General features: G+C 34.1%; 38 non-coding genes across 38 annotated transcripts; all 38 read right to left on the minus strand.

The window, feature by feature from the left end:
- Positions 1–14: 14 nt before the first annotated feature.
- TRNAP-UGG (transfer RNA proline (anticodon UGG)) lies at positions 15–86 on the minus strand. The gene has a single exon. It is a non-coding gene; the product is annotated as a tRNA-Pro (tRNA).
- Positions 87–488: 402 nt separating this feature from the next.
- TRNAP-UGG (transfer RNA proline (anticodon UGG)) lies at positions 489–560 on the minus strand. Its single transcript has one exon. It is a non-coding gene; the product is annotated as a tRNA-Pro (tRNA).
- Positions 561–4587: 4027 nt separating this feature from the next.
- TRNAP-UGG (transfer RNA proline (anticodon UGG)) lies at positions 4588–4659 on the minus strand. Its single transcript has one exon. It is a non-coding gene; the product is annotated as a tRNA-Pro (tRNA).
- Positions 4660–5756: 1097 nt separating this feature from the next.
- TRNAP-CGG (transfer RNA proline (anticodon CGG)) lies at positions 5757–5828 on the minus strand. Its single transcript has one exon. It is a non-coding gene; the product is annotated as a tRNA-Pro (tRNA).
- A 591-nt stretch (positions 5829–6419) lies between these two features.
- TRNAP-UGG (transfer RNA proline (anticodon UGG)) lies at positions 6420–6491 on the minus strand. The gene has a single exon. It is a non-coding gene; the product is annotated as a tRNA-Pro (tRNA).
- A 1053-nt stretch (positions 6492–7544) lies between these two features.
- Positions 7545–7616, minus strand: TRNAP-UGG (transfer RNA proline (anticodon UGG)). The gene has a single exon. It is a non-coding gene; the product is annotated as a tRNA-Pro (tRNA).
- Positions 7617–11636: 4020 nt separating this feature from the next.
- TRNAP-AGG (transfer RNA proline (anticodon AGG)) lies at positions 11637–11708 on the minus strand. The gene has a single exon. It is a non-coding gene; the product is annotated as a tRNA-Pro (tRNA).
- Positions 11709–12139: 431 nt separating this feature from the next.
- On the minus strand, positions 12140–12211 carry TRNAP-AGG (transfer RNA proline (anticodon AGG)). Its single transcript has one exon. It is a non-coding gene; the product is annotated as a tRNA-Pro (tRNA).
- Positions 12212–12397: 186 nt separating this feature from the next.
- TRNAP-AGG (transfer RNA proline (anticodon AGG)) lies at positions 12398–12469 on the minus strand. Its single transcript has one exon. It is a non-coding gene; the product is annotated as a tRNA-Pro (tRNA).
- A 185-nt stretch (positions 12470–12654) lies between these two features.
- TRNAP-AGG (transfer RNA proline (anticodon AGG)) lies at positions 12655–12726 on the minus strand. The gene has a single exon. It is a non-coding gene; the product is annotated as a tRNA-Pro (tRNA).
- Positions 12727–12911: 185 nt separating this feature from the next.
- On the minus strand, positions 12912–12983 carry TRNAP-AGG (transfer RNA proline (anticodon AGG)). Its single transcript has one exon. It is a non-coding gene; the product is annotated as a tRNA-Pro (tRNA).
- A 187-nt stretch (positions 12984–13170) lies between these two features.
- Positions 13171–13242, minus strand: TRNAP-AGG (transfer RNA proline (anticodon AGG)). The gene has a single exon. It is a non-coding gene; the product is annotated as a tRNA-Pro (tRNA).
- A 187-nt stretch (positions 13243–13429) lies between these two features.
- TRNAP-AGG (transfer RNA proline (anticodon AGG)) lies at positions 13430–13501 on the minus strand. Its single transcript has one exon. It is a non-coding gene; the product is annotated as a tRNA-Pro (tRNA).
- A 184-nt stretch (positions 13502–13685) lies between these two features.
- TRNAP-AGG (transfer RNA proline (anticodon AGG)) lies at positions 13686–13757 on the minus strand. The gene has a single exon. It is a non-coding gene; the product is annotated as a tRNA-Pro (tRNA).
- Positions 13758–13941: 184 nt separating this feature from the next.
- Positions 13942–14013, minus strand: TRNAP-AGG (transfer RNA proline (anticodon AGG)). The gene has a single exon. It is a non-coding gene; the product is annotated as a tRNA-Pro (tRNA).
- A 187-nt stretch (positions 14014–14200) lies between these two features.
- On the minus strand, positions 14201–14272 carry TRNAP-AGG (transfer RNA proline (anticodon AGG)). The gene has a single exon. It is a non-coding gene; the product is annotated as a tRNA-Pro (tRNA).
- A 185-nt stretch (positions 14273–14457) lies between these two features.
- On the minus strand, positions 14458–14529 carry TRNAP-AGG (transfer RNA proline (anticodon AGG)). Its single transcript has one exon. It is a non-coding gene; the product is annotated as a tRNA-Pro (tRNA).
- A 184-nt stretch (positions 14530–14713) lies between these two features.
- TRNAP-AGG (transfer RNA proline (anticodon AGG)) lies at positions 14714–14785 on the minus strand. Its single transcript has one exon. It is a non-coding gene; the product is annotated as a tRNA-Pro (tRNA).
- A 185-nt stretch (positions 14786–14970) lies between these two features.
- TRNAP-AGG (transfer RNA proline (anticodon AGG)) lies at positions 14971–15042 on the minus strand. Its single transcript has one exon. It is a non-coding gene; the product is annotated as a tRNA-Pro (tRNA).
- A 187-nt stretch (positions 15043–15229) lies between these two features.
- TRNAP-AGG (transfer RNA proline (anticodon AGG)) lies at positions 15230–15301 on the minus strand. The gene has a single exon. It is a non-coding gene; the product is annotated as a tRNA-Pro (tRNA).
- Positions 15302–15486: 185 nt separating this feature from the next.
- Positions 15487–15558, minus strand: TRNAP-AGG (transfer RNA proline (anticodon AGG)). Its single transcript has one exon. It is a non-coding gene; the product is annotated as a tRNA-Pro (tRNA).
- A 185-nt stretch (positions 15559–15743) lies between these two features.
- Positions 15744–15815, minus strand: TRNAP-AGG (transfer RNA proline (anticodon AGG)). The gene has a single exon. It is a non-coding gene; the product is annotated as a tRNA-Pro (tRNA).
- A 187-nt stretch (positions 15816–16002) lies between these two features.
- On the minus strand, positions 16003–16074 carry TRNAP-AGG (transfer RNA proline (anticodon AGG)). Its single transcript has one exon. It is a non-coding gene; the product is annotated as a tRNA-Pro (tRNA).
- A 187-nt stretch (positions 16075–16261) lies between these two features.
- Positions 16262–16333, minus strand: TRNAP-AGG (transfer RNA proline (anticodon AGG)). The gene has a single exon. It is a non-coding gene; the product is annotated as a tRNA-Pro (tRNA).
- Positions 16334–16517: 184 nt separating this feature from the next.
- TRNAP-AGG (transfer RNA proline (anticodon AGG)) lies at positions 16518–16589 on the minus strand. The gene has a single exon. It is a non-coding gene; the product is annotated as a tRNA-Pro (tRNA).
- Positions 16590–16774: 185 nt separating this feature from the next.
- On the minus strand, positions 16775–16846 carry TRNAP-AGG (transfer RNA proline (anticodon AGG)). Its single transcript has one exon. It is a non-coding gene; the product is annotated as a tRNA-Pro (tRNA).
- A 185-nt stretch (positions 16847–17031) lies between these two features.
- TRNAP-AGG (transfer RNA proline (anticodon AGG)) lies at positions 17032–17103 on the minus strand. Its single transcript has one exon. It is a non-coding gene; the product is annotated as a tRNA-Pro (tRNA).
- A 186-nt stretch (positions 17104–17289) lies between these two features.
- On the minus strand, positions 17290–17361 carry TRNAP-AGG (transfer RNA proline (anticodon AGG)). Its single transcript has one exon. It is a non-coding gene; the product is annotated as a tRNA-Pro (tRNA).
- Positions 17362–17546: 185 nt separating this feature from the next.
- TRNAP-AGG (transfer RNA proline (anticodon AGG)) lies at positions 17547–17618 on the minus strand. Its single transcript has one exon. It is a non-coding gene; the product is annotated as a tRNA-Pro (tRNA).
- A 185-nt stretch (positions 17619–17803) lies between these two features.
- On the minus strand, positions 17804–17875 carry TRNAP-AGG (transfer RNA proline (anticodon AGG)). Its single transcript has one exon. It is a non-coding gene; the product is annotated as a tRNA-Pro (tRNA).
- A 188-nt stretch (positions 17876–18063) lies between these two features.
- On the minus strand, positions 18064–18135 carry TRNAP-AGG (transfer RNA proline (anticodon AGG)). Its single transcript has one exon. It is a non-coding gene; the product is annotated as a tRNA-Pro (tRNA).
- A 185-nt stretch (positions 18136–18320) lies between these two features.
- Positions 18321–18392, minus strand: TRNAP-AGG (transfer RNA proline (anticodon AGG)). Its single transcript has one exon. It is a non-coding gene; the product is annotated as a tRNA-Pro (tRNA).
- A 185-nt stretch (positions 18393–18577) lies between these two features.
- Positions 18578–18649, minus strand: TRNAP-AGG (transfer RNA proline (anticodon AGG)). The gene has a single exon. It is a non-coding gene; the product is annotated as a tRNA-Pro (tRNA).
- A 185-nt stretch (positions 18650–18834) lies between these two features.
- Positions 18835–18906, minus strand: TRNAP-AGG (transfer RNA proline (anticodon AGG)). Its single transcript has one exon. It is a non-coding gene; the product is annotated as a tRNA-Pro (tRNA).
- Positions 18907–19090: 184 nt separating this feature from the next.
- On the minus strand, positions 19091–19162 carry TRNAP-AGG (transfer RNA proline (anticodon AGG)). Its single transcript has one exon. It is a non-coding gene; the product is annotated as a tRNA-Pro (tRNA).
- A 185-nt stretch (positions 19163–19347) lies between these two features.
- TRNAP-AGG (transfer RNA proline (anticodon AGG)) lies at positions 19348–19419 on the minus strand. The gene has a single exon. It is a non-coding gene; the product is annotated as a tRNA-Pro (tRNA).
- A 185-nt stretch (positions 19420–19604) lies between these two features.
- Positions 19605–19676, minus strand: TRNAP-AGG (transfer RNA proline (anticodon AGG)). The gene has a single exon. It is a non-coding gene; the product is annotated as a tRNA-Pro (tRNA).
- A 185-nt stretch (positions 19677–19861) lies between these two features.
- On the minus strand, positions 19862–19933 carry TRNAP-AGG (transfer RNA proline (anticodon AGG)). The gene has a single exon. It is a non-coding gene; the product is annotated as a tRNA-Pro (tRNA).
- Between the last annotated feature and the right edge of the window lie 185 nt (positions 19934–20118).

The following is a 20118-nucleotide window of genomic DNA, read 5'->3' on the forward strand; positions in this document are numbered from 1 at the left end:
TTATTGAAAAAATAGGGCCTGACCGGGATTTGAACCCGGGACCTCTCGCACCCAAAGCGAGAATCATACCCCTAGACCATCAGGCCAGAGAATAAACTTCATAGAGTATTAAAGCCAACACTTCTTCTTGGCACATGCCTTTCCTTTGGTAACGAATAAACTTCTATCTATCGTATATACAGTCAAGACTATCAATCAATTTAAAATTAAGTCAAGGAAGTAACTTAATGACTTCCTTGACTTAATTTTAAAGTGATTGATAGTCAAGGAAGTTTAGTATTTGCCAATTCACAAATTAAGTAGTTTATTGATTATCACAATATATATATATATATATATATATATATATACATATATATGTATATATATATATATATATATATATATATATATATATATATATATAATCTTTTAACAGACTCGGTATACATGTTCAAACTTTCTATTTGAAATTGAACATGAATAGATAATTTTTTCATAAAAAACAAGGGCCTGACCGGGATTTGAACCCGGGACCTCTCGCACCCAAAGCGAGAATCATACCCCTAGACCATCAGGCCAGGAAATAAACTTCTACCTATCACACATAGGGACCAGACTATTATCAAAATTAAGTCAAGGAAGCATAGCATTGGCCACTTCACAAATTAAGTAGTTTATTGATTATCACTTCATATATAAATAAAATATTTTAACAAACCAAGTATAAATATTCAAATTCTCTATTATCTATATACAGTATACAATATGAGAAACTCAATCATTTATAAATTGTTCATTTTAACTTTGAACACTGTTATGAAGATGATATCATATAATTTGCCTATTCTTTACAGATTCTCCTCTGTCCTCATACACCTGACAACACTGAGATTGCCAAACAATTCTTCTTCACCCAAGGCGTTAACTACTGCACTGTAATTGTTCAGTGGCTACTTTCCTCTTGGTAAGGGTAGAAGAGACTCTTCAGCTATGGTAAGCAGCTCTTCTAGGAGAAGGACACTCCAAAATCAAACCGTTGTTCTCTAGTCTTGGGTAGTGTCATTACCTCTGTACCATGGTCTTCCACTGTCTTTGGTTAGAGTTCTCTTGCTTGAGGGTACACTCGGGCACACTTCTATCTAGTTTCTCTTCCTCTTGTTTTGTTAAAGTTTTTATAATTTTTATAGGAAATATTTATTTTAATGTTGTTACTATACTTAAAATATTTTATTTTTCGTTATTTCCTTTTCTCACTGGATTATTTTCCCTGTTGGAGCCCCTGGGCTTATATCATCCTGCTTTTCCAACTAGGGTTGTAGCTTAGCATTTAATAATAATAATGATAATAATTAAGATAGATTTTCTATATAAAAAATCAAGATAATCTGTAGTGAATTATAAAACTATAAATCTTTTACTTTTCCACCAGGTCATTGTCCATTGAAAAGTGCATTCTTATTCTGTAACCAGAGGAAGACTATAAGTCAGATTACTTCATCAGAGTAATTTCTAAATTAGATACATCAAAATAATACAATTATCTATCATCTTCATAATTTCGGAAAAAAAATGAACAATTTTCAATTTCATATGCTAACAACTATTGCTACACAAAAGAATTATAAGTTTTTTTTTTTTTTTTTTTTTTTTTTTTTACATTGTGCACAATTGTTACAATATCCTTATCAGTAAAATGACTACATCGGTTAGGACTACGTTTCTTAACGTGGGCCATGACTACTTTTTTCAGGGGCCGCAAAGTCAAATTTGAAAAATGGGGGCCAGAAAATCTAGGACCACAATATATACAGTATATATATATATATATATATATATATATATATATATATATATATATATATATATATATTCATATATATATATATTATTTATATACATAAATATATATTTATATATATAAATAAATATATATATATATATATATATATAAATATATATATATATATATATATATATATATATATATATATATATATATATATTATATATATTATATATATTATATATATATATATAAATTTATATGTGTGTGTAATATTTTGAAATTAATCATAATCATGCTTCGAATATTGTTTATAATGCTCGAGTTTTCTTTAAAACATCATTCGATTAAATATATCCGATAATTTTGGCAGACTGAAATATTCAATATTATCCTCTCTCTCTCTCTCTCTCTCTCTCTCTCTCTCTCTCTCTCTCTCTCTCTCGTTGTCAATGCACTTATTAGGCAGTAAACGATTGTGGTAGAGTAGTAAAAGGCTGAATTAGGACCCTTGACAAAAATACTCTCTCTCTCTCTCTCTCTCTCTCTCTCTCTCTCTCTCTCTCTCTCTCTCTCCTCTCTCTCTCTCTCTCAGTAATGTACTATCACATTAGAGAGAGAGAAAGTTACATTACTTAGAGAGAGAGAGAGAGAGAGAGAGAGAGAGAGAGAGAGAGAGAGAGAGAGAGAGAATATGCCGACTAGTAAACTTCCGAACGACCACCATTAGGGTGTTTATAAACAATTTTAATAGCATAGGTATGTGGGTTACAACCGTTACATTGATTCTTCTTCAATAATATAGAACCGTCTTTGAGATTAGCATAGACTTGCGAGGAGGAGACTTCATTTAAGTTCAACCAAAGGGGTTTGTGGAAGATAACTTTATATCCACATACGTACATACAATACAAACATACATTTATACTTACATACACAGTCTCTTTCATGCATTGCACCGTACACACACTCATACACCAGTTTTTATAATTTTCTGTTTAGAAAAGTTATGGAGAAATACATCAAGCCGAGAGGGTTAATGAAAGGTTAAGAATGGCTTGATTTGGATTTTATGCTTGTAATTACCAAATTACCTTTTTGTTTATGAGAAAAGAATGGAAATGTCATGAATTTTATTTATTAATTTCATTTGTTCAAGTAAGTGGCAGGCAACGATTTCCGAGACAATAATTGCGGCAATGAGTTTTAATTTTTTTTTTCCCAAACAAGCATGACTAGTGCAGCTAAAAAAAAATGCAAGACAGTATTCTGTCGAATAATTTGCTTATGGATTAATTGAGTCCCCAAAAAGTACTACAATGCCTATGTTACCTCCTATGCATGATCTCGCTCTCAAATGAAAGTAAGCGTCCCAGCAAACTGAAAAAGCCTCTGGAGACAAGAAAGACAAGCCGCAAGATTTCTTCAACAAATTACGTGATGAGTTCCAAGGAAGGGTGACAGTGAATCGTGCCTTTACCCAAAAAGTGGCAATAGTGGATATTGAAATGTAGGCTTCTTACAAGACAGAAAAATTCGACCGCAACAGCAGGTAAGCCTCATACTATCGGTGAATGTCTGGTCATGCCGGCATTGGCTGTACTCTTTTCAACAGCCATGAATCAAGAGTCCACAAGAGTTAACTAGTGTTATTCCTCTCAGCAACTCCTCAGTACCACGCCGTATTGATGACATGGCGACTAATGTTGTTGAACACCAATTAGTCTCAAAACTGTTGGTGGGTTATTTCTCGATTCAACTCGACGAATCAACTTTACCTGATAATTCTGCTCTTCTGATGGCATTTGTGGGGTTTCTTGATGTTGATGAAATATGTCATGAAATGCTTTTCGCACTGAAATTAACGACTGACACTAAAAGGTGAATCCATCTTAAAAAACTTGAGATCTGTTTTGAGGAGATCAACATTTCATTCAAGAACATTGTGATGGTGCTGGTGGAATGATTGGAAGGTAAAAGCCTAGGTCATCAGGCCAGTAAATAAATTATCATCTCAGATCCATAACAAAATAAAAATAAGGGAAATTTAACATTGGTCTAGCATGAGTCTATAAGATCTAGAGACTATACTATACCACTTTTAAGGCAAGTTGGGGAAATTTAGTACTAGCCACTTTATAAATTAGTAATTTAAAGATTATCACAGATTATTGACAAATATCTTTTTCAAACTAATATAGATGTTCAAATATTCTATATTAGATATTAAAAAAAAATAAATAATTGATAAATCATCACAGATTGACAAATATTTTTTACAAACTAATATAGATATTCTATAAAAAATACAAAAATTCAATCATTGATAAATTATTGAACTTAAGTTTGAACACTTATGAAGATAAAACCATATAATTCTCTTCTAATTTAGCAGTAATGAAAATGTACTCAAAGGAGAAAAACCAATTAAAATATACTTTTTATAATGGATTTTCTGAATTAAGGTACTTAGTAGCGATCATAATACATTCTCCCAGCTCATTGTCTGTTGAAAAGTGTATTCTTATTCCTTATCAAGAAAACTACATCAAGTCAGATCATTTACCCAAGTAACTGCTAAACTAAATATATCAAATTCATACAATTACAGTCAGCTTCTTAATTCGGAAAAAAATACATTTGCATTTCTTATGCTAATAACATAGGAGAGAGAGAGAGAGAGAGAGAGAGAGAGAGAGAGAGAGAGAGAGAGAGAGAGAGAGAGAGAGAGAGATTCTTAAGCAGCTCCTACTGCCAGTAGTGTACTAATATTTAGATGTTGTTGGTCCATTTGAAATTGAACATGAATAAATAAAACACAAGGGCCTGACCGGGATTTGAACCCGGGACCTCTCGCACCCAAAGCGAGAATCATACCCCTAGACCATCAGGCCAGTGAATAAACTTCTATCTATCACATATAGAGACCTGACTATCACTTTGAAATTAAGTGAGTTTAGTATTGCACTTCACAAATTAAGTATTTATAAATCATCACTCAATATATAAATAAAATCTTTTAACAACCTCTTTTAACAAATATTCAAACTTCCTTTTATGTATATATACAATAATATAAAAATTCAATCATTTATAAATTGTTCATTTTAACTTTGAACACTGTTATGAAGATAAAATCACATAAGTTGCTTCAAATACTTATTAGGATGGATTTTCTATATTTAAAATCAAGATATTTTGTAGTGAATTATAAAAATATAAAACGTTGCCACCAGCTCATTATCTGTTGAAAAGTACATCTTATTCTCAATCCATAGGAAGACTACATTAAATCAAATCACTTGATCAGAATAACTGCTAAACTAAACACATAAAAATAATACAATTGCCTGTCATCTTCATAATTTCGGAAAAAGGAACTTACCATTATGCCAAGAACATGTGAGAGAGAGAGAGAGAGAGAGAGAGAGAGAGAGAGAGAGAGAGAGAGAGAGAGAGAGAGAGAGAGAGAGAGAGACCCTTTGGGCTATACTGTATTAACTACTCTTGTTAAATGAAGAATTAAAAGATCTAAGTTTTTTTTTTTACTTTGAGCACAACTGTTACAATATCCATATCAGTAATTGACTACCTTGGTTAGGAGACAAAAAAAAAAAAAATAGGAATGAAAAGGGATTAAGAAAAATCATGGTCTTTTAATGCAAGTAACTTAAAAGTAAATAAACTATGAGTAAACATTCATATTAAATGTTAACTGAAATTACCATCCAATAAACACCGATTAAATGAATGCATAAAAACAGATTCTGATGTCCAACTACACTAGAAGATAATCAAAGTCAAAACAGAACTGATAAAAAATCATACTTTTATCCATTATAAATCCATCTGGAATAAGCGACATATTTTCTTTTAAAACTGATGTATTTAACATAGGCTATACAATTCATAAATTAATATTTAAAGGATGACAGGTGTCCTATTTAAATAAAATATGAATAAATAACTTATTTCATTAAAAACATCACAAGGGCCTGACCGGGAGTTGAACCCGGGACCTCTCGCACCCGAAGCGAGAATCATACCCCTAGACCATCAGGCCGATGAATAAATTTCTATCTATCAGATCTACAGAGCTGACTACCTATCACCCAAAAGTTAAGGAAACTTAGTATTATTAATTACTGTACTGTAAAAATTATCACTCCATATTTATCAATTTTTCATTTCAAATTTGAACATTATTATGAACATGAAATGAATATAATTTGCTTCAAATTTAGAATTAAAACTGTATTCAAAGAAATACATAACACATAAAATATACTTATTTGGATGGATTTTCTGTACTAAGGTAATTTGTAGTGAATCATAAAACTTTACCACCTGCTCATTGTCTGTTTGTAAAGTGCATTCTTAATCTCTACCGAGAAGAAGACTACAATAAGTCAGATCACATTACCAGAGTAATTGCTAAAGTAAAAATGTCAAAATCATACAATTACTCTCATCTTAATTTCGGAAAAAACAAAAAACATTCTATTTTAAATGCCAATAAAATAGGGCAGAGAGAGAGAGAGAGAGAGAGAGAGAGGCTGCTCATACTGCCAATAATGTACTAATATTTCAATGACGTTGGTTATTTTGGAATTAAACATGAATAAATAATATTTAATTTAAAAAAAAAACACAAGGGCCTGACCGGGATTTGAACCCGGGACCTCTCGCACCCAAAGCGAGAATCATACCCCTAGACCATCAGGCCAGTGAATAAACTTCTATCTATCACATATAGAGACCAGACAATCAATCATTTTCATATTAAGTTAAGGAAGTTTTAGTCTTGGCCACTTCACAAAATTAGTACTTTATAGATTATCACTCAATATATAAAATCTTAACGAACCAAGTATAAATGTTCAAACTTTCTATAATCGCTATAGAAATAATTTAAAAATTCAATCAATTGTAAATTGTTTATTTTAACTTTGAACACTGTTATAAAGATGAAATCATTGAATTTGCATCAAATACTTATTAGGATGGATTCTATATTTAACATCAAGGCATTTTGTAGTGAAGTGTAAAATTATAAAACGTTGCCACCCAAGCTCATTAGCTGTTGAAAAGTGCATTGCATTCTTATTCTCTATCTAGAGAAAGACTACAATAAGTCAGATCAATTCATCAAAAAATTACTAAACTCAATACATCAAAATGATAGTTACCTGTAATATTCTTCTTTATGAAAAAAAAAATTCCATTTCATATGCCAAGAACATATGACAGAGAGAGAGAGAGAGAGAGAGAGAGAGAGAGAGAGAGAGAGAGAGAGAGTGATAAACAAAACCTTTTGGGCAATGCTGTATTAACTACTTTTGTTACACAAAGAATTCAAAGATCTAAGGGGTTTTCTCTATACATTGTGCACAACTGTTACAACATCCATATCAGTAATTGACTACCTCGGTTAGACAAAAAACTCAAGGTCTTTTTATGCAAGTAACCTATGAGTAAATAAACTATGAGCAAACTTTCATATCAAAGGTTGTTAATTGAATTTAGCATCAAATAAACATTGAATAAATGGATGCACCATAACCGATTCTGATGTCACACTAAGGTAGAAGGTAGTCACATTTAAAACAGAACTGATAAAAAAAAATCTACTTTCTTCATCCATTTTGAATCTATTTGAAATAATAAAGAGACGATATTTCTTTCTTAAAACTGTATCATTAACATAGCCTATATTTGAAGGATGACATGGGTACTAATTAAACAAAAAATAATATTTGTTTCACTAAAAAAATCTCGTGGGCCTGACCGGGATTTGAACCCGGGACCTCTCGCACCCAAAGCGAGAATCATACCCCTAGACCATCAGGCCACTGAATAAACTTTTATCTATCTGATCTAGAGACCACACTATCACTTTGAAATTAAGGAAACTTATTTCTAGCCAATTTAAAAATTAAGTACTGTAAAAATTAAAATATCTTTGAATATAATTGCAAATATTTTAACAAACTAAATATAAATTTCAAAGTTTTCAATATCTGATTTTACAATATAAAAAATAAATTTATAAATAATTCCTTTCAAGTTAGAAAATTGTTATGAACATGAAATTGATACAATTTGCTTCAAATTTAGAAGTAAAAATGTATTCAAAGAAAGACATACCACATAACCTATACTTATTAGGATAAATTTTCTGTAATAAGGTAATTTGTAGTGAATCCTAATACATTACCACCTGCTCATTGTCTATTGAAAAGTGCATTCTTATTCCCTATTGTATTCATAATTCCAGAAAAAGCAACTTTCCATTGAATATATATATATATATATATATATATACACATATATATACAGTGGAACCTCTATATATGATCTTAATTCGTTCCGGGACCTGCTTCGTATGTTAAAACAATTGTATGTTGGAGCGAATATTCCCATAAGAATACACTGTAAATTGTATTATTCATTCTACAGCCCAAACACCTATGATAACTCCTTAATAGATTACTGCACATAATTACATATAACAATAACACATTTCCATTATATAAGATATATAAAAATGTATAATAGAAATAAATAAAAAAGGGGTTTTTATTGTCACTTTACCTTAGACAGGCCAACGCAGGTGTAGGATTTGCTACGCAGGAGGAGATGCACGGTTGGCGAGGAAGTAGAGATGGTGCCTGCAATAACGTACCGTAACTTATTCTAACTTACACTACGTAAACTTTAACCTCACTTAGCTTTTTTTTTTTTAATTTTCCTATTTTATATTTTCATTACATTATTTTTTCTTTTTGATTTTTAATTTTCATCACTTTCACTCAATTCAATCTTAGTTTTCTTTGCTCCACTTTAATTCCTTTCGATGGTTTGACTGCTTTAATGGCTTCCTTCTGCTTGATGAAAAGCATTGCCTTCTTCCTTTTCTCGCCACTACTAATACCTGTACAGAAACTAAGATTCTTAGGACCCATGACTATATATAAAATCAAAAATGAAACGTGAGAAAAGGAAGATAATAAGCACTGTTAATAACAGACCGAACAGAGGACAACTACACGATGAGCACGAGAACAGAGAAATGACCAACTCGACACTCAATGGCGTTCCTCAGACATGCTGCCGTCTACCAGCTTAAACAAGATCTACATTTGATGTTGGAGCATGACTTCGGGTGAGGAGACGAAAATTTTATCGAATTTTACTTCGGATAATGGAACAATCATATGTAAAGGCAATCGTATGTAGAGGTTCCACTGTATATATATATATATATATATATATATATATATATATATATATATATATATATATATATATATAAAGAGAGAGAGAGAGAGAGAGAGAGAGAGAGAGAGAGAGAGAGAGAGAGAGAGATTAACTTAATAAAAATCAATACAGTAGTAACTACTCATGTTACACAAAGAGGATTTTTTAAATTGTGCAAAACTGTTACAATATCCATATCAGTAATTGACTATATTGGTGAGGATAAAATAAAAATAAAAAATGAAAACTTATCAACAAAGCTCAGGGTATTTTTATGGACGTAAATTATGAGTAAATAAACTATGAGCAAATTTTAATTTTAAATGATTTTAACTGAATTTAGCATTAAATATTAAATGAACCAAAACCGATTCTGATGTCAAACCATGCTTAAAGGTAATCTCAATCAATGCACGACTGATAGAAAAATAAACTTTCCTCAATTTTAAATCCATCTAATTTTTCAAATTTGAAGCTAACATGCCCTGTACAATCAATAAATATCTTTTAAGGATAACATGGATCTAATTAAATTTAAATATGAAATCAACAAATCACTTACTTTATCAAAAACATCACAAGGGCCTGACCAGGATTTGAACTCGGGACCTCTCACTCTCACACTCTAAACGAAAATTATACCCCTAGACCATCAAATCAGTGAATAAACTTGTATCTAACAGATTTACAGGGAAGACTAAATATATTTTAAAATTAAATTAAAGTAATTTCAGATTAGCATCTTTTCAAGTAAATTGGTTTAAAGGTTATCGATGAATGAAGATGGAAACATTTTATCAACCATGTATAAATGTGCAAATTTCTATCTTATTTATATAATAAAGAAACTTAATTTTTTGTTTGAATATAGTTTAGTACTAGCAGTGAAGAAGTACTGTACATATTGAAATCAAAGAAACCAAATAAAATATATGCAATGGGATGAATTTTCAATGGAGGGATTTTCTTCTGTATTGTAAAACTTTCCCTCCATCTCACTGCAAATTGAAATAGGCGTAGGTATTCACTGTGGAGAGAAAGATAAGAATGAGTTTCACTTTATCACGGATACAGACCATCTGTTGAAGTAGATACGCAAGAAACCATACAATTACCCGTTATCTTGATAGGTTAACAATTATAGAGAGAGAGAGAGAGAGAGAGAGAGAGAGAGAGAGAGAGAGAGAGAGAGAGAGAGAGAGAGCTATCAAAATATCGTACAGACTACTCATACTATATATAGAGCATGAAGAAGTATGATATACATCGTATCAGTAATTGGTCTACCTTTCTTAGGAGACAAAAGAAGACATGAGTTCAATATAATCAACAGTAAAACTGTCAGTTTATTTGAGAAAAGTAGGAATAAATAAACTATCAGTCAAAATTAATAACAAATGATGTTAACTGAAATTATCATAAAAAAATTAGCTTCAAATTAAATGATAAATGAATAAACAAAAAATCGATTCTGATATCCAACCCGGCCAAACGGAGTTCTTATTTACTTTTCTGGTCAAATCAAATTTTCCTGTATTTTAAAACAAACTTTGCTTGGAATGAAAATTTGAAATCATACATATTTATTTCACAAAATAGATAACTAGAGCCTGACCGGGATATGAACCCGGAACTTCTCGTACCCTAAGCGAAAATCATACCCCTAGACCATCAGGCCTGTGAGTAAACTTTTATCTATCAGATCTACAATTAACATTATCATATAAAAATCAAAATAAGAGAAATTTAGCATTGACCACATTAAAAAAAAAATAAATAAAATTACCTTTGCATGTAGATATACAGTAAAAACTAAGCTTTACCAGTAACGAGCTAACAACTATTAATTTCACAAAATATATCAGAAGGGCCTGACCGGGATTTGAACCCGGGATCTCTCGCACCCTAAGCGAAAATCATACCCCTAGAGCATCAAGCCAGTGAATAAATTTTCATCTATCAGATCTACAAATAACACTATCCTACCAAAATCACTAAGGGAAATATTGCATTGACCACTTTTCAGAAAGGGATTTAAAGATTACCTTTGAATAGAGAACCAAAGTAAACATTTTACCCATTATGATCCAACAACTATTCATTTCACAACATAAGATCACAAGGGCCTGACCGGGATTTGAACCAGGGACCTCTCGCACCCTAAGCGAAAATCATACCCCTAGACCATCAGGCCAGTGAATAAATTCTCATCTATCAGATCTACAAATAACACTATCCTACCAAAATCACAATAAGGGAAATATTGCATTGACCACACTTTTCAAAAAGGGATTTAAAGATTACCTTTGAATAGAGATACAAAGTAAACATTTTACCCACTATGAGCCAACAACTATTCATTTCACAAAATAAGATCACAAGGGCCTGACCGGGATTTGAACCCGGGACCTCTCGCACCATCAGGCCAGTAAATAAATTCTCATCTATCAGATCTACAAATAACACATCCTACCAAAATCACAATAAGGGAAATATTGCATTGACCACACTTTTCAAAAATGGATTTAAGATTACCTTTAATAGACGAACAAAGTAAACATTTTACCCACTATGAGCCAACAACTATTCATTTCACAAAATAAGATCACAAGGGCCTGACCGGGATTTGAACCCGGGACCTCTCGCACCCTAAGCGAAAATCATACCCCTAGACCATCAGGCCAGTGAATAAATTCTCATCTATCAGATCTACAAATAACACTATCCTACCAAAATCACAATAAGGGAAATATTGCATTGACCACTTTTCAAAAAGGGATTTAAAGATTACCTTTGAATAGAGATACAAAGTAAACATTTTACCCACTATGAGCCAACAACTATTCATTTCACAAAATAAGATCACAAGGGCCTGACCGGGATTTGAACCCGGGACCTCTCGCACCCTAAGCGAAAATCATACCCCTAGGCCAGTAAATAAATTCTCATCTATCAGATCTACAAATAATATCCTACCAAAATCACAATAAGGGAAATATTGCATTGACCACACTTTTCAAAAAGGGATTTAAAGATTACCTTTAATAGAGAACAAAGTAAACATTTTACCCACTATGAGCCAACAACTATTCATTTCACAAAATAAGATCACAAGGGCCTGACCGGGATTTGAACCCGGGACCTCTCGCACCCTAAGCGAAAATCATACCCCTAGACCATCAGGCCAGTGAATAAATTCTCATCTATCAGATCTACAAATAACACTATCCTACCAAAATCACAATAAGGGAAATATTGCATTGACCACACTTTTCAAAAAGGGATTTAAAGATTACCTATAATAGAGATACAAAGTAAACATTTTACCCACTATGAGCCAACAACTATTCATTTCACAAAATAAGATCACAAGGGCCTGACCGGGATTTGAACCCGGGACCTCTCGCACCCTAAGCGAAAATCATACCCCTAGACCATCAGGCCAGTGAATAAATTCTCATCTATCAGATCTACAAATAACACTATCCTACCAAAATCACAATAAGGGAAATATTGCATTGACCACTTTTCAAAAAGGGATTTAAAGATTACCTTTGAATAGAGATACAAAGTAAACATTTTACCCACTATGAGCCAACAACTATTCATTTCACAAAATAAGATCACAAGGGCCTGACCGGGATTTGAACCCGGGACCTCTCGCACCCTAAGCGAAAATCATACCCCTAGACCATCAGGCCAGTGAATAAATTCTCATCTATCAGATCTACAAATAACACTATCCTACCAAAATCACAATAAGGGAAATATTGCATTGACCACTTTTCAAAAAGGGATTTAAAGATTACCTTTGAATAGAGATACAAAGTAAACATTTTACCCACTATGAGCCAACAACTATTCATTTCACAAAATAAGATCACAAGGGCCTGACCGGGATTTGAACCCGGGACCTCTCGCACCCTAAGCGAAAATCATACCCCTAGACCATCAGGCCAGTGAATAAATTCTCATCTATCAGATCTACAAATAACACTATCCTACCAAAATCACAATAAGGGAAATATTGCATTGACCACACTTTTCAAAAAGGGATTTAAAGATTACCTTTGAATAGAGATACAAAGTAAACATTTTACCCACTATGAGCCAACAACTATTCATTTCACAAAATAAGATCACAAGGGCCTGACCGGGATTTGAACCCGGGACCTCTCGCACCCTAAGCGAAAATCATACCCCTAGACCATCAGGCCAGTGAATAAATTCTCATCTATCAGATCTACAAATAACACTATCCTACCAAAATCACAATAAGGGAAATATTGCATTGACCACACTTTTCAAAAAGGGATTTAAAGATTACCTTTGAATAGAGATACAAAGTAAACATTTTACCCACTATGAGCCAACAACTATTCATTTCACAAAATAAGATCACAAGGGCCTGACCGGGATTTGAACCCGGGACCTCTCGCACCCTAAGCGAAAATCATACCCCTAGACCATCAGGCCAGTGAATAAATTCTCATCTATCAGATCTACAAATAACACTATCCTACCAAAATCACAATAAGGGAAATATTGCATTGACCACTTTTCAAAAAGGGATTTAAAGATTACCTTTGAATAGAGATACAAAGTAAACATTTTACCCCTATGAGCCAACAACTATTCATTTCACAAAATAAGATCACAAGGGCCTGACCGGGATTTGAACCCGGGACCTCTCGCACCCTAAGCGAAAATCATACCCCTAGACCATCAGGCCAGTGAATAAATTCTCATCTATCAGATCTACAAATAACACTATCCTACCAAAATCACAATAAGGGAAATATTGCATTGACCACTTTTCAAAAAGGGATTTAAAGATTACCTTTGAATAGAGATACAAAGTAAACATTTTACCACTATGAGCCAACAACTATTCATTTCACAAAATAAGATCACAAGGGCCTGACCGGGATTTGAACCCGGGACCTCTCGCACCCTAAGCGAAAATCATACCCCTAGACCATCAGGCCAGTGAATAAATTCTCATCTATCAGATCTACAAATAACACTATCCTACCAAAATCACAATAAGGGAAATATTGCATTGACCACACTTTTCAAAAAGGGATTTAAAGATTACCTATTAATAGATATACACAGTAAACATTTTACCCACTATGAGCCAACAACTATTCATTTCACAAAATAAGATCACAAGGGCCTGACCGGGATTTGAACCCGGGACCTCTCGCACCCTAAGCGAAAATCATACCCCTAGACCATCAGGCCAGTGAATAAATTCTCATCTATCAGATCTACAAATAACACTATCCTACCAAAATCACAATAAGGGAAATATTGCATTGACCACTTTTCAAAAAGGGATTTAAAGATTACCTTTGAATAGAGATACAAAGTAAACATTTTACCCACTATGAGCCAACAACTATTTATTTCACAAAATAAGATCACAAGGGCCTGACCGGGATTTGAACCCGGGACCTCTCGCACCCTAAGCGAAAATCATACCCCTAGACCATCAGGCCAGTGAATAAATTCTCATCTATCAGATCTACAAATAACACTATCCTACCAAAATCACAATAAGGGAAATATTGCATTGACCACTTTTCAAAAAGGGATTTAAAGATTACCTATAATAGAGATACAAAGTAAACATTTTACCCACTATGAGCCAACAACTATTCATTTCACAAAATAAGATCACAAGGGCCTGACCGGGATTTGAACCCGGGACCTCTCGCACCCTAAGCGAAAATCATACCCCTAGACCATCAGGCCAGTGAATAAATTCTCATCTATCAGATCTACAAATAACACTATCCTACCAAAATCACAATAAGGGAAATATTGCATTGACCACTTTTCAAAAAGGGATTTAAAGATTACCTTTGAATAGAGATACAAAGTAAACATTTTACCCACTATGAGCCAACAACTATTCATTTCACAAAATAAGATCACAAGGGCCTGACCGGGATTTGAACCCGGGACCTCTCGCACCCTAAGCGAAAATCATACCCCTAGACCATCAGGCCAGTGAATAAATTCTCATCTATCAGATCTACAAATAACACTATCCTACCAAAATCACAATAAGGGAAATATTGCATTGACCACACTTTTCAAAAAGGGATTTAAAGATTACCTTTGAATAGAGATACAAAGTAAACATTTTACCCACTATGAGCCAACAACTATTCATTTCACAAAATAAGATCACAAGGGCCTGACCGGGATTTGAACCCGGGACCTCTCGCACCCTAAGCGAAAATCATACCCCTAGACCATCAGGCCAGTGAATAAATTCTCATCTATCAGATCTACAAATAACACTATCCTACCAAAATCACAATAAGGGAAATATTGCATTGACCACTTTTCAAAAAGGGATTTAAAGATTACCTTTGAATAGAGATACAAAGTAAACATTTTACCCACTATGAGCCAACAACTATTCATTTCACAAAATAAGATCACAAGGGCCTGACCGGGATTTGAACCCGGGACCTCTCGCACCCTAAGCGAAAATCATACCCCTAGACCATCAGGCCAGTGAATAAATTCTCATCTATCAGATCTACAAATAACACTATCCTACCAAAATCACAATAAGGGAAATATTGCATTGACCACTTTTCAAAAAGGGATTTAAAGATTACCTTTGAATAGAGATACAAAGTAAACATTTTACCCACTATGAGCCAACAACTATTCATTTCACAAAATAAGATCACAAGGGCCTGACCGGGATTTGAACCCGGGACCTCTCGCACCCTAAGCGAAAATCATACCCCTAGACCATCAGGCCAGTGAATAAATTCTCATCTATCAGATCTACAAATAACACTATCCTACCAAAATCACAATAAGGGAAATATTGCATTGACCACACTTTTCAAAAAGGGATTTAAAGATTACCTTTGAATAGAGATACAAAGTAAACATTTTACCCACTATGAGCCAACAACTATTCATTTCACAAAATAAGATCACAAGGGCCTGACCGGGATTTGAACCCGGGACCTCTCGCACCCTAAGCGAAAATCATACCCCTAGACCATCAGGCCAGTGAATAAATTCTCATCTATCAGATCTACAAATAACACTATCCTACCAAAATCACAATAAGGGAAATATTGCATTGACCACACTTTTCAAAAAGGGATTTAAAGATTACCTTTGAATAGAGATACAAAGTAAACATTTTACCCACTATGAGCCAACAACTATTTATTTCACAAAATAAGATCACAAGGGCCTGACCGGGATTTGAACCCGGGACCTCTCGCACCCTAAGCGAAAATCATACCCCTAGACCATCAGGCCAGTGAATAAATTCTCATCTATCAGATCTACAAATAACACTATCCTACCAAAATCACAATAAGGGAAATATTGCATTGACCACTTTTCAAAAAGGGATTTAAAGATTACCTATAATAGAGATACAAAGTAAACATTTTACCCACTATGAGCCAACAACTATTCATTTCACAAAATAAGATCACAAGGGCCTGACCGGGATTTGAACCCGGGACCTCTCGCACCCTAAGCGAAAATCATACCCCTAGACCATCAGGCCAGTGAATAAATTCTCATCTATCAGATCTACAAATAACACTATCCTACCAAAATCACAATAAGGGAAATATTGCATTGACCACTTTTCAAAAAGGGATTTAAAGATTACCTTTGAATAGAGATACAAAGTAAACATTTTACCCACTATGAGCCAACAACTATTCATTTCACAAAATAAGATCACAAGGGCCTGACCGGGATTTGAACCCGGGACCTCTCGCACCCTAAGCGAAAATCATACCCCTAGACCATCAGGCCAGTGAATAAATTCTCATCTATCAGATCTACAAATAACACTATCCTACCAAAATCACAATAAGGGAAATATTGCATTGACCACTTTTCAAAAAGGGATTTAAAGATTACCTTTGAATAGAGATACAAAGTAAACATTTTACCCACTATGAGCCAACAACTATTCATTTCACAAAATAAGATCACAAGGGCCTGACCGGGATTTGAACCCGGGACCTCTCGCACCCTAAGCGAAAATCATACCCCTAGACCATCAGGCCAGTGAATAAATTCTCATCTATCAGATCTACAAATAACACTATCCTACCAAAATCACAATAAGGGAAATATTGCATTGACCACTTTTCAAAAAGGGATTTAAAGATTACCTATTGAATAGAGATACAAAGTAAACATTTTACCCACTATGAGCCAACAACTATTCATTTCACAAAATAAGATCACAAGGGCCTGACCGGGATTTGAACCCGGGACCTCTCGCACCCTAAGCGAAAATCATACCCCTAGACCATCAGGCCAGTGAATAAATTCTCATCTATCAGATCTACAAATAACACTATCCTACCAAAATCACAATAAGGGAAATATTGCATTGACCACTTTTCAAAAAGGGATTTAAAGATTACCTTTGAATAGAGATACAAAGTAAACATTTTACCCACTATGAGCCAACAACTATTCATTTCACAAAATAAGATCACAAGGGCCTGACCGGGATTTGAACCCGGGACCTCTCGCACCCTAAGCGAAAATCATACCCCTAGACCATCAGGCCAGTGAATAAATTCTCATCTATCAGATCTACAAATAACACTATCCTACCAAAATCACAATAAGGGAAATATTGCATTGACCACTTTTCAAAAAGGGATTTAAAGATTACCTTTGAATAGAGATACAAAGTAAACATTTTACCCACTATGAGCCAACAACTATTCATTTCACAAAATAAGATCACAAGGGCCTGACCGGGATTTGAACCCGGGACCTCTCGCACCCTAAGCGAAAATCATACCCCTAGACCATCAGGCCAGTGAATAAATTCTCATCTATCAGATCTACAAATAACACTATCCTACCAAAATCACAATAAGGGAAATATTGCATTGACCACACTTTTCAAAAAGGGATTTAAAGATTACCTTTGAAATAGAGATACAAAGTAAACATTTTACCCACTATGAGCCAACAACTATTCATTTCACAAAATAAGATCACAAGGGCCTGACCGGGATTTGAACCCGGGACCTCTCGCACCCTAAGCGAAAATCATACCCCTAGACCATCAGGCCAGTGAATAAATTCTCATCTATCAGATCTACAAATAACACTATCCTACCAAAATCACAATAAGGGAAATATTGCATTGACCACTTTTCAAAAAGGGATTTAAAGATTACCTTTGAATAGAGATACAAAGTAAACATTTTACCCACTATGAGCCAACAACTATTCATTTCACAAAATAAGATCACAAGGGCCTGACCGGGATTTGAACCCGGGACCTCTCGCACCCTAAGCGAAAATCATACCCCTAGACCATCAGGCCAGTGAATAAATTCTCATCTATCAGATCTACAAATAACACTATCCTACCAAAATCACAATAAGGGAAATATTGCATTGACCACTTTTCAAAAAGGGATTTAAAGATTACCTTTGAATAGAGATACAAAGTAAACATTTTACCCACTATGAGCCAACAACTATTCATTTCACAAAATAAGATCACAAGGGCCTGACCGGGATTTGAACCCGGGACCTCTCGCACCCTAAGCGAAAATCATACCCCTAGACCATCAGGCCAGTGAATAAATTCTCATCTATCAGATCTACAAATAACACTATCCTACCAAAATCACAATAAGGGAAATATTGCATTGACCACTTTTCAAAAAGGGATTTAAAGATTACCTTTGAATAGAGATACAAAGTAAACATTTTACCCACTATGAGCCAACAACTATTCATTTCACAAAATAAGATCACAAGGGCCTGACCGGGATTTGAACCCGGGACCTCTCGCACCCTAAGCGAAAATCATACCCCTAGACCATCAGGCCAGTGAATAAATTCTCATCTATCAGATCTACAAATAACACTATCCTACCAAAATCACAATAAGGGAAATATTGCATTGACCACTTTTCAAAAAGGGATTTAAAGATTACCTTTGAATAGAGATACAAAGTAAACATTTTACCCACTATGAGCCAACAACTATTATTTCACAAAATAAGATCACAAGGGCCTGACCGGGATTTGAACCCGGGACCTCTCGCACCCTAAGCGAAAATCATACCCCTAGACCATCAGGCCAGTGAATAAATTCTCATCTATCAGATCTACAAATAACACTATCCTACCAAAATCACAATAAGGGAAATATTGCATTGACCACTTTTCAAAAAGGGATTTAAAGATTACCTATTAATAGAGATACAAAGTAAACATTTTACCCACTATGAGCCAACAACTATTCATTTCACAAAATAAGATCACAAGGGCCTGACCGGGATTTGAACCCGGGACCTCTCGCACCCTAAGCGAAAATCATACCCCTAGACCATCAGGCCAGTGAATAAATTCTCATCTATCAGATCTACAAATAACACTATCCTACCAAAATCACAATAAGGGAAATATTGCATTGACCACTTTTCAAAAAGGGATTTAAAGATTACCTTTGAATAGAGATACAAAGTAAACATTTTACCCACTATGAGCCAACAACTATTCATTTCACAAAATAAGATCACAAGGGCCTGACCGGGATTTGAACCCGGGACCTCTCGCACCCTAAGCGAAAATCATACCCCTAGACCATCAGGCCAGTGAATAAATTCTCATCTATCAGATCTACAAATAACACTATCCTACCAAAATCACAATAAGGGAAATATTGCATTGACCACTTTTCAAAAAGGGATTTAAAGATTACCTTTGAATAGAGATACAAAGTAAACATTTTACCCACTATGAGCCAACAACTATTCATTTCACAAAATAAGATCACAAGGGCCTGACCGGGATTTGAACCCGGGACCTCTCGCACCCTAAGCGAAAATCATACCCCTAGACCATCAGGCCAGTGAATAAATTCTCATCTATCAGATCTACAAATAACACTATCCTACCAAAATCACAATAAGGGAAATATTGCATTGACCACACTTTTCAAAAAGGGATTTAAAGATTACCTATTAATAGATACAAAGTAAACATTTTACCCACTATGAGCCAACAACTATTCATTTCACAAAATAAGATCACAA

This window comes from Palaemon carinicauda, chromosome 30, assembly GCF_036898095.1.
Source record: "Palaemon carinicauda isolate YSFRI2023 chromosome 30, ASM3689809v2, whole genome shotgun sequence".
NCBI lineage: Eukaryota > Metazoa > Arthropoda > Malacostraca > Decapoda > Palaemonidae > Palaemon > Palaemon carinicauda.